The following is a 12,815-nucleotide window of genomic DNA, read 5'->3' as shown; positions in this document are numbered from 1 at the left end:
CGGTTGGCTTTCTAGAATACCTCGATCGTTAATTTGTTCAACACGATTCAGAACTATTCCGTCGATGGAATAGCGGAACAGAACAGAATTCTTAAAACGCCGATATGAGCTGACACAGCATTTTGCCATGCTAATCACAAGGTAGTTCAGTGAGCACTATTTGGTGAAGCTGTCGAGCATTTCTTGTAGAAGGTAACAATCGTCTAGCCAACGGATCACGAGATGAGTTTTCGAATCATCCGCAAAGATCAGCACACACCCGATTGCTAGAATCAAGGAGATATCATTGAAGAACAGAGCAAACAAAACTGGTCCTAAATTGCTTGTTTCAGAAAAACCACACTACGGACTGCATGTTGTCGATTCAGCTGACCCTATCTTGCCGTATAACTTTCGGTTTGTCAGGTAAGACTTCAACCATTCACAGAGTCTACCCGAGAAGCAGAGGCGTCGAAGTTTGGCACCCAATATTTCATGGTCCATCGTGTCAAAAGCAGCTTTGATGTCCGTATATATCGCGTCAATTTGGACACCACTGTCCATATTACTGATACAGAAGGCAGTAAACTCACACAATTTAGACTCAACAGAACGCTTGGGGAAGAGTCCATGTTGAGGTGGCGCGATATAGCATTTGCAGGCTTCGAGAATCGCCTAATTAAAAATGATCTCAAAACATTGCGATCCCGCAGACAGCAAAGTTATTCCAAGATAGTTATTGGTATTCGTTCTGTCTCCTTTGTTGTATACTGGTGTCATACACGAGGTTTTCCAGATTGAAGATCGCTCGCAAGGGCTCAACCACACCTTCGTCATTGAGAAGCTGACCCATATGGGCTTCCCCGATTGGATATCCGACGGGTCAATGCCACATGGGTCCCGTACCATACCTCTCAGGTTATTCGCATTGAACGAGTTCAAAAATGTTTTTTACGTTTTGCTCTTTGCCATCTACCTTGGCATGAATCTGCACATCTACCCGACTATCCGCAACGATGACGTTAAACTGACCTGAAATTGCACTCAACAAAGCGACTAAAACTTCAACGATTGTTTGTTTTCGACGTCCTAACAAACAATATTGACTGCTCAGACTTTCTCCTGAAAATTCAAATAAATGTTCCTCAGTGCGAAAAAAAAAATTTTGACGTAGGACTACGTCTAACCGCACTATATCGAGATACATTCCGCGAAAACTAAAACCAAGATGTAACGTCGGAATGAAAGATTTCAAACGGTTATACTGATGTAACCACATTATGGATCACAATAATCAATATGTCGTTGGATTGACAAAATGATGGACAATTTTGTGATTCTTCAATTTTCATTATCACTTCATTGTTAAACAGTGAAAATTGAATAAAAGTTTCAAGGTCGAATTTTCTCCAAGAATGTACCAATCATATGCGAACACTCCTGGCACAGACTTCATGAATAGACACCAACTGCCTGCTGTGATATCCTGTATAGCAGTGGCAAAAAAAATGACAGAATCTCCCCGTCCCAATAGGTCAACTAATGTTAGCTTCCATGAGCCTAGACTATTTTGATGTCTTGAAGGTGAAGCTTTTTCGGAAAGTTCGCAACCACCTCCACTATCAGACAGTATTACGTTCTGCTGTTGATAAATATGTTAATGTTAAAAAAACTGATGTCTTGAAGGAAAATACAACAGTACTGCACAGAGCAATGTATGAACAAAGCGGTGATTACTCGATATTCATTTTTGTGCAGTCAAGCCAAGTGAAAACTACACTGCCGCTGTTGACGCACAGTGGGGCGTGGAACAAAATACCATTGCCGTTTGAATTGTCTTTATCTTCTTCTTCTTGTTTAGTATAGCAGCAAATATCAGAATTCAATATAATTTTTCGGATGTCGCAAAATACGCTGCGCCGCCGGGGACAACAAAATGCTTTGTTTATTTTTGAACTCTACACTCTGCTTTTTTTCAGATTTATTTAAATAACTAAATATAGGGTATATAAAAGACAATAGAAAACCAAAATGCTCCATACAGATCTTTGAATAAGTAATTAAACGAGCTGTACTGATGATTATATCTTAATAGTTAAATGAATTGAGTCCAATATGACAATACTAGTTGCATCCCGCGGTGGCGGTATAGAGGAAAACCAAATCCATTTCATCTTGCTATTAGAGTTCCGACATTAGTGTTTGTATTTTTCAATTGAATTTTTTTTTTGAATTAGCATTTGCAAGTAAATATTACTTTCCATAACCTTACTTGTAATTGAACAACGCTATGCAAACATTAATTGCTGAGGCTAATGTTGTGCATCACTCTAGCCCAGTTTATTTTCGAAGATAACATATAACTTTCAAATATGGTATCTTCGTTGTTCTTTGGTATCTTGAAACTGATCAAATTTTTCCTGATTGATTCTGTATACTCATAAAATATTTAATTGACCTGAATTAAATGTTAACATGTACAAAAAATTCTATGTCAATTTAAAATTTTCTGTGAATATACATTTTCTTCTAAAACTGTAATTCGTTATCGATATTTTTTCCACGAGCTTGTAACTACAAGAAAAAAATTTATGTGACATCTTTGCCGCTTTGTGATCGGTGAGTGTGCCAACTTCAACAAGACAAATAGATATAGAAGGAAGTTTAATTTCTACTCAATCGTACTCATTCAAATATTTTATAGAAGGTTGCCTTTTCGCGTATTGAAGAAAATTCGCTGTATTAGAATGAAAGGTATTCATCAATGGCCCAGAAACCAAATTTAGGGGGAAATCAAGTATCTAACTTTTTTTATTTTTGTAGATAGAAAACCTTGTTCTACAATTTTAGAGCTCTAGACCCAAATTTTCTCCTAAATTTGGTTTCTGGACCATTGTGAATGTTAAAGAGAATACTTTTTCTTCTAAAATATAGTGCTGCAAAGAAATAATCAAAATACACACCCCGTTCGATTTGGGAAACACGCCAGATTTTTTTCTGTTGCCAAAATCGAACCATGCCAATAATGAACGGTTCTTTTTTCATGACTTATTTGACTTTATAAATGGTCAAAGACGACCTCAACTGTAGAAATAGCCACCAATGAACTAGTTTTAGTTCCAAGTCTTTTGAGGTGTAGTTTGATGAATTTGAGCTGACGTCCTAAATGCATGATATTACCACCCGAACCAAAATACCTTCCTTTTGGAAGATGCTGAACTTAAATTGGTTAAAATAAATCAAGTTAACTACAAACGAGCTCAAATCAAACATAGCTTCAAAATAAAATTATAAAATTATTGTAGTCCTACGTCAACTATGCGGTCGAGTCTTGGATACCACCCTCCTACTATTTTAACAAAATATTTTTAAGCGGCATGGTCTTTTATGAACCGTTTAAAAAATTTTTTGTTAGAAAAATTGTTTTTCCTGCTTACTTTGGTATTTTGAGAATATTGCTCAAAAAACAATATTGCCTAAGTATCTAGAAGAACATTTCGAGAGAAAACTGAGATGCAGGATTTTTTTGTTACTACGTTTTATTTAAAAAAAAACTTTCAGGGTAGGATTTCAAAATTAAATTTTTTAATTGTTTTAAATAAAAATTTAGATGATTTCCTAAAAACCATTTCTTAACAACTTTTTTTTTCTAACTTTTGTCAGTACTGTACTTCTAGGACATACAAGATTTTTGTTAGAGAAACACAAAATTTCATTGATTTCAGAGAGGGTGCTGCCACTCCCTCAGTCGAGTTGGCGCGCGCGAAATCCTTCATAGCTGTGATTTCGTGCGGTTAAGCATGTTGATGCTTATCTACTTCATGCAATGAATTGGCTCAGATCAAATAATGTCTGTATTAATTAGTAAATTTCAATTATTTCACTGGCATGATTTTCACTATGAATTGATACAAGTAATATTAGTTTCAACTTGAGAGAATAAAAACATTTGTATGTACCGTAAAACGGGGTATCATTGATCAGCGGGGTAACATTGATCAGTTTTACCCTTCTCATGAACAGTTGAAATAAAACTGCTCCGTGATTACTTTTGCTAAAATTGAGTATAACATCTTAGTCTTGTGTCATTCGAGGTCTGAACAATATTGTATTGGTTGATATTTTTTATTGTTTTGACGACCAAACTTTAAAATTAATTCGATCGTTATATTTCATACTCTCAGTAAGTGTCAGAAAAAGCACTTTTTACTAGTCGAATATTGAACATTTCGTATTCATTGACAAGTTTTCCAAATTCGTTATTAAATTTTCTCAATCAACCAGAAAAAATTTTAGTCAAATTTATTACATTCACTGTTAATTATTTTACATTTGTTAAGAAAGTCCAGTTTTATGCTCTAGCCAAGACAACATCCTGCCCTACGCCAGGATGTTGTCTTGGCTAGAGCATAGAACGTAAGAGGCTAGAGCTGGCCTATTGATACTTCCTTTGTTGAAAAGGCCTTGCATATAAGATCAACATAAGTTTTCTGAACACAAAAATTTTACAACGATTGCTGACTTACAAAATACCTCTAGCAACTTTTGTGACCAACGTTTACGTTGTTCATCATCGAAAGGTAAAATTATATATGGCTTAAAAATGCCTCGCAGTACATACCGCGACTAAATGCAAGGACAGGACTATCCTCCGCAGTAAAAACAGTCAAGGAGAACGGGAAGCGTCTCTAAACATGTTATCAAAGCATTATCTAACATTTTTAGTTCAAAAAGGTTTCAAAACTATTCAAAATTGAAACTGATCAAAGTTACCCCAAATAAGGAAAATTGAAACAACGACGAAAAATAAATGTTTTTAATGTTCAGGATTTTCGAAGGGCTTTGAAAACTGACTTCTCAAGTTCTAAGGATGCCAGTACTGGTTTTAAAAATATGAAACCTGTAATTTCAGTTGTAAAATATATAAATACTCACGAAAAAGTGAAAAAAAATTATCAATGTTACCCCGTTTTACGGTATCGTTTTCGTTTCGCAGCTTGTCAATTTCGCAGCACTGTTCTAAGTGTTTAAAATATTTGTAACCTTTAGTGCAACAAAACTAGCGCTATTTAAAGATAAATAATTGTATACTTCTCTCAAGAAAACAGTGATCAAATGTCACAAGTATGTTAGATGTGTTTTGGGAAGTTTTTTTCGATATCATGTAAAATCTAAATGAGTCGGAGTTACATTTTTAAATGAATAACGTAATACATGCTGGGTTTTTGACATAGTGTTTTATCCATTCAAACAGAAAAAAATTATGTGGTTTGAGGAACGAAAAAATACACTCAGTTTCTAAGTGAGCAGAGCAAGTCAAATCGAATCAAGTCATAACCAACAAATAATTTACAATTTTGCGTTGTTCTGACACAAACCACTAAATATCAGTGAAATAGACTATTATTCTACACAATTCAGTAGTAGGACTATTTAATTTTAATTTTTGCACATTAACTTAACAGAAGGTCAAAATAGAACGCCGCATATAAATGAATTCAAACTATTCATATGTGTTTATTTTGTAACCTACCATATTTAAAAAAAAATCTCTCCAAACAGAAATTAATTTCCCATCATAAATGCCACATTCCGCACCCCCACAGTTGCTAATTAAAAATTCTGAACACCTGTTTAATCACGATCCAACACGTTGTTGGTTTAAGTAGACGTTTATCATCAGCCTGTTGTTCACCTGTCTGGAGGCAAATAAATCCGCAAATTAAAAAGCTTCACCAGCTTTAGTGGGAGGGCGACATGTAAGTTTCAACCTGGCTGTGTGGAAATAATTGATATAAATTTCAGCAACCCTGAATTAGCAACCTTCTTTCATCGCCGTTTGTCTTTGCACTCAATTTAATGAAGAATTTCACACCAGCTATCCAAACATGAGCCACGTTCACAATGTACCAGCCGTAAATTGGACGAAATTCAACTACGGTTTATCAACTTGATGGTATGAAATTATTCTTCTCTAGCGTACACCAACGATTACGGAAGAAGCGATTCGTAAAAAACAAATTCTATTGTTCATTGCAACCAATATACTGTTCCATTACCAAGCACTAAAAAATTATCGAATTGAAGTGAAACTGAGAGCACCACTTTATGCAGAAAAGATATTTTTATATGTTCGTCATAGAAAATCCTCCAAACGTAATCCTACGTATTATGAATTAACGATCAATTAAATTTGTTCTCATTTCTGAGGAATCAGCAATAAAAAATAAAATTATAAAGATTATCGGTTCGATGCTCGTTTATATCAATTTTTGGATATGGGACGTGCACTCTTCAAGCTCGTTTCATCTCTTCGATCCCGAGGAACATGAAATCGACGCATTAGGTAACCGAAACCGAGAAACCCCCTGACACGACTAACCATCCGAAACTATTATGTGATACCCGTTTGCATTCCTCGCTCTCATTCGACTAAATTAGAGAGCATGGCGGTTTCATGGCGGTGTAGCTTCTAGTAGAAGCCTTCTACCCTCCCTGTCACGTATAATATCTTACCCGAACGGAGCTGCCAGTTTTAGCTGGCGCGATTTCACGAGTTCTCTAGCGTGAGATCCACATCCGCTTTTATCTGATTCTTCTTTGTTTTATTAGAAGTAATATAACGGGGATAGCTTAGTAAGGAAACTCGTGGTACTAAAGTAGCTTTCAGTGGAATGATTAGATGATTGGGAAATGAATTTGAAACCCATTAGAGAGAGCCGTGTTTTCAGCAGTTTCGTGAAATTCTTTTTAATGTATTGAATACGAAAGTCATTTATTTTTGTTTTGTAATAATTTTAAAAATATTATACTCTATAAAATGATTTTCTTTGTTTTAGTCTCGGATTTCATACTAATTGAGTGTTCAAAGTTTGAGTAACCGTTGAAAACCAGGTTGGCTGACCTCATAAATAATTGCTGGAGCATATTTTCGAAAATGAAATTTGAAAAATCAAGCAAAAATTGATAAAATTACCGATTAAATATACCTACCATAATGTATTGTCAGCAATCCGGACGATATATCGATTATATTTCCATCGTGAATGGAAAAACACATTTATTTACATATTGTGGAAGGAGGGTACTTGTAACCAAGAGCATGTATTAGCGGAAGCTGCTGGTACTTGCATTGTTTGCGTTTGGGATTCTCCGGAATTTCAAACAAAAATATCGGTGTGCATAATTCATACAAGTTGAAGCGACAGTGCGAAAGATGTAAAAGCATTTCGCTCGTACAGAGAGATGATGGTGGGGCCAAATCTATTGGATTCGTATACGGTTAAGTGGTTATTGAACAATTGCGTTAGCGTGATTTGTAGTAACGTACATAACATTAGAGATAGGATTTGATAAATCTAACGAGTCAATTCCTAATATTAAACAACAAGACTACTTATCGAAATACTTAGAATTTTACTCGAGTATGTTTGATCAAAAGAGAATACCTCATTGAAGCCCTGTTAACGGAAAATTTTGCGGGATAGTAAAGAGACAGTTTGAAAAACCGTTCCGCCATCTTTTCAGTGAAGCTAGAAATGGAAAATATGACCTATATTTCAATTTTATGCTCTTTTGGGAAGGAATCGAAGGAATTACACAAACTTCGGAAAACTCTACATCAGAAAGCTCAAGTGAGTAATGAAGATAAACATGTCAACGACCTTGTCAGATTTGGCTTGTGAACCTGTTAACTATAAAAAAAAAAACATTTTCGGTGTCGATTGGACCTCTTGGTCGATCGCCCTCTCGCATTATGGAACCCGTTTTTATGAAATTGCCGTTTATCATCAGAAACCCTTAGTTATATATTGCTACTAAAGTATAATGTCTAGAAATACAGTTTGTTTTTATTGTTGAGAAAAAAAACAGTACAGTGTTCCCAGATAAGTTGTTTTTTTTTGCGTTAGAATAATTCTATCGCATTTTTGGCATATCAGTATGTTTTGATTCCGAATTTGACAGTTTTATCGTGTTGCTGAGAATATTTCACACGAAAAATACCGTACTTTCAAATTTCAAACCATTATTCTGTGAATCTGAACATAACCATAACTTCTGAATTATTCTTTCAAGCTTTTTGTTGTCAACGAGTAAGGGGTGTTCTATTCATCATACATTTCAATGAATCTATACTTGTGCTGGCATACTCCAGCAACCGGACGTTTGCTTCAGGTACTTCGATGGCGATTGTGGCGTTGCGGTGGTTATAGCCATAAAGCGAATGATTTCGAGGAGTCTTCCAGGTGCCTGGCATGTTCCAAAAAACGGGCGCCAAGCACTTTATGAGAGGCCTGAAGTGCCCAGCTGGTCACGGGCGTAAAGGTGACAGTCTAAGACTATTCACGAACCGGAGGGTAGACAATGGCTACACCAATAGCGATCATCAGCCTGTTTGTTATAATGTAGACTACAGATAGGTGGCAAGCAACGGGTAGAGCCAATACTTCAACAGTCCGCGGGTGGAAGACATCACATCTCGATGCTGGGGCTTTCGACCAGGCAAAAAAAAAAGCTCGAGGGAACAGTTAGCACCGCCCAAGTGCCCAATTGGCTGCCACACTAGCGCCAACTTTGGAATGGAAAGTCAATAGTATATTGGTAGACGGATGCGATAGCGGACCTCCGCAGTGCGTGGCTACTTGCAAAAGCGTAGTACAGCATTCGGACTTGCGGAATCGGCGCATGAAAAGGCTCTAAAGGCGAGCAAGAGTATGAACCTGTGAGGTAACGCATACAGGATCGTAATGGCTATGACTAAAAGTGCATTGGAGCATGCACATCACACAGAGGATGCAAACGGTCTGTAACCAGTTCCACTTTCGGGAGAGTAGGTTCACACTAGAAGCTATTCTTTTCATCACCAAGGCATATGACAAGTCAGCGCAAGAGAAGTGACATTCGCTGTTGCTCAAACATCACGCTTGAAGTGAAGAATGCGTTCAATAACGCCAACGCTGAGGAGCATCCATGTGCCGGCGTCATTGTACTAATTTTGGAAAATTTATTCCGAAATCGAGTACTAGTTTACAACACGGAAGAGAGCCGTCCCAATCAGCGCAGTAGTACCGCTAGGTTTCATCCTGAGCCTGGTGTTTTGAAGCTATAGTTTCTTGTAGAAATTGTGGTCGTCGGTTTTGCAGACAACCTCACGCTACGGTCTACAACGAGTCGATCGAAGAATTCGAGTTGACGCTCGGATACTGCGCACGCAAAGTCGAGGACTGGATGCACTTCTGGAAACTGGAGGTAGTGCACCATAAGACGAAGATCAAGACGAGTTGCAGCTGAGAACAATGCCTTCGATGAACTACATAACCAGCTAAGGTCCCGTAGTTTGCAAACTCGCACAAAACTAGAGTTGTTTAGGACGCTGTCCTTCCAGTGCCTCTTTATGGACATGCAGTATGGACTCTGAAGGAAACTGATCGACGAATGCTCGGAGTTTTTAGGCGTTAAGTTTTGCGATCGAGACTTGGAGGTAAATTCGAAGATCGACGCATGAATCACGGGTTGTACCAGGTATACAAACAAGCTGATATAGCGAAGTTTATACATCGGGGCAGGCTTCTGTGAGCTGGACATGTAGCCAAAATGCCTGACACGAGAGCCGCTAAAACTATCTTCAACAGAGAAACTGGAAGAGGCCGTCGACTTCCTGGTAAACCTTGCACTCGGTGGATGTGCGCGGTGAAAGAAGATGCACGCTCTGCCAGTGTACGAGGTGAGTGGAGATCGGTTGCAGAAGACAGAAGAAGCTGGTCATCTTTAATTCGTTCGGCCTTGGACAGGTGAACGATCCGTCGGCCAACAAAGTGAAGTAAGTAGCTCAGCTGGGTAAGTTAGCAAACCTTCTTGCCAGCGTGGTTTCGTCCATAATTTGGTAAGGTGGGCCAGTGTGGTTCAAAGCACTAACTAGGTACTAATTGTTATCGTGGTAAACTGGAAAGTACCTACAGGCTCATGTGTTTGAGGGAAGCAAATGCGTATCGTTCAGTGTCATAAAACGCAATCTACGTCTTGTCCGGCGTACTGCTTATCTGCATCACCATTAAGGTGGCTGTAGAGTGCTTCGATCTACGATACACAAAGTACTAGAAAATTCTCGATGAACAAACGGCAACTGTAATTATCCAATTCCACGAAGGGACACACTGATTTATTCCTGAAGGTACGGATGGCTTGGAAGACGCCATGGAGAAGTGAACTTCCACCTGACACCAGATCATATAAGGCCATGGATACTCCAGGCAATATTTACACAAGTTCGGGCACGCGGGATCCACCATGTGTTCTGAGTGCGTGGATGTGGAGAAGACCGCTGAGCATGTCTTTGTATGCCCTCATTTTATGCGTATTAGGACCAAAAGTGGCCAGACACTACTCCGGACAACTCAATTCGGGCATTTGGAGTATGGTCTGTGTAGCCCCCTCTCATATAGTCCTGGAAGTACAACGGGTGTGGCAGGCCAACAAGCAACAAGAAGTAGCTCACACCAGGCGGTTAGTTATGAGGTACCTATAAGAGGTTAGTGTTAATTTTTGTGACTTACTGACATTATTGAAATAACTTGAAAATGGATACATTAAGGAAGTACATCAATGTAAGTTTTTTGATTGGAAATTTCTATCCAAATCATTTAAAACCACTAGAAAACAAATATTTTAAAAATTTTGAAATCGATTTTTTTAAACTTAATTTTAAAAATATAAGTGTGCTATCCATTACATACCCTTCCAACATGCTGAATTCTACAGTACCCCTGTTGAGTTTTCTCCTAATAAAAATAAGTCCCTCTTATAATAAAACTGGTCTGAGCAATGTATAATGTTCTCTTCAGGGAATTGTAATTATGGCGCGATATTGATTGTTCTCTTCAGGGCACCAGGTAAGCGATTATATGTCTGTGGTCGCAGTTATGAGCCCACACAGAGGAAATACTACAAGGTATACAGCCCTAGGGTTATATGAAATGATGACGTGGGACTAAACACTGTAATTAGGGGATTTTTTTTGTTACAAAATATACAGAGTCTGCAGACAGAATCAATGTGTTTGCTCAGCGACTGTACGTATTTTTATTTTCAGCCTCCTCCCCTGGTAATCAATTTTTGAAATATGTACAACAACACTCGGAAGAATATCGTTTATATTTGGCCTGTAGTAATTTTTTGTGCAAACAGCATGTATTTGACAAGGCACAAGCATATCGTGCTTGTTGAAGAAGCACCAAGAATTTCTCATAATGCGTCAAAGTCAGAATAAACTCTATATCCTCAAGAACCAAATCCAATTATATTTACGTTATCATAATGAATGGTTTTGTCTGATTTAACTCTGATTGAATCAAATCTATGATATGGATCTTACTTTCAAAATAATATGGAAGCCCTTACAAAGTTCGTTAATTGACAAACTTAAGAAGATATGTTGAACAAAATTATTAACAAGTTCCAGCGAAAAATCGTAGCAATCCTCAGTTCCATTTTTGTTTTTTGCTTGACAGTTTTTCTCATTTGCCTATAACTGCATTCGCTTTATGACAGTAAGCCAGCTAATATACTAAATAAATAAACCAAAAATTCACAAGCATTAGCAGGCTCTTACTCTTCTATAAATGTGTATATTTGGGAATTAACTCTTTCGATACTATCCGGTCACGATTATTTAGTAAATATCGAAGATAAAATTAAGTAAATATCCGTTGCAAAAATTTACAATTCTTGAGTGATTTATGGTAATAATATAAATGAGATAAATTTTCAATCACCATCAACAGCAGCATTGCAGTCTTTCCTCGATTGCACACGAAAAGAAATGTACGAACAAAAGTGTACCACTGTAATACGAATAGTACGGTTGCAGTACGAATAGTACCGCTGCAGTACGAATAGTACCGCTGCAGTACGGATAGAAGTGTACCGCTGAAATGTACCAATAGAAGAGTAGGTACCGCTTGCAATCATAGACAACGAGAGACCTGCGGTTCTTTACTCCACTGGTACTGTTGCTTTTACCGGCATATTTTCTTTCAAGACATCAGTTTTTATTAGCTTTTGAAGGCAGGTTCAGAATTTGTTCAAGATTGGGGGTTGTTTCAAACTTTTCGGAAAACTTTTACCTTCGAGACATCATATTAGTTTAAGCTCATGGAAGCAAAAATTAATTTACCTTTTGGGACGGGGAGACTCTGTCAATTTTTATTTCGATATTGATTCAGAGAATATCACAGGAAACGGATGGTGTCCATTCACGTCGTCTGTGCTAGGAATGCTCGCATGTAATTGGTCCATTGTTCGTGTAAATTTGTCATTGAAACTTTTTATCGATTTTACCGCTTAGCAATGAAATTAGAGTGATAATTAGCATATTAAAAAATTGTTATACATTTTATGTATCCAACAACATATTGGTTATTGTTATCCATCAAGTGGTTATGCTGTTATTAACGTTTGAAATCTGACGCAACATTTGCCAGTTTCATTTCCAATTTTACAGAATGCATCTCAGTATAGTAAACAAAGACGTAGTCCCACGTCAAAAATGCGTAATAAGATCATTTCCAAAACGTTTGATCAATTTACAATTTACTTATATAAAAAACACGTTAATTCAAAAAGGCAACATATTCAGAGTAACTGCCAGCATAAACGTTTCAAGCAGATAAGTCCTTATCAGTTGTACTGGAATAATATACTGGAAGAGAGACTCGAGAACCATCATCAGTCAACGAGATTGCTAGAATTAACCCGCTTCCTGATTTCGTTGTATTCGCGGTATAACAGCGTCGTTACAAACCACCAGTGACAAAATACAATTTCCCAGCTTTTCCTAT

This window comes from Wyeomyia smithii, chromosome 3 (assembly GCF_029784165.1).
Source record: "Wyeomyia smithii strain HCP4-BCI-WySm-NY-G18 chromosome 3, ASM2978416v1, whole genome shotgun sequence".
NCBI lineage: Eukaryota > Metazoa > Arthropoda > Insecta > Diptera > Culicidae > Wyeomyia > Wyeomyia smithii.
This window is presented reverse-complemented; position numbering follows the sequence as displayed.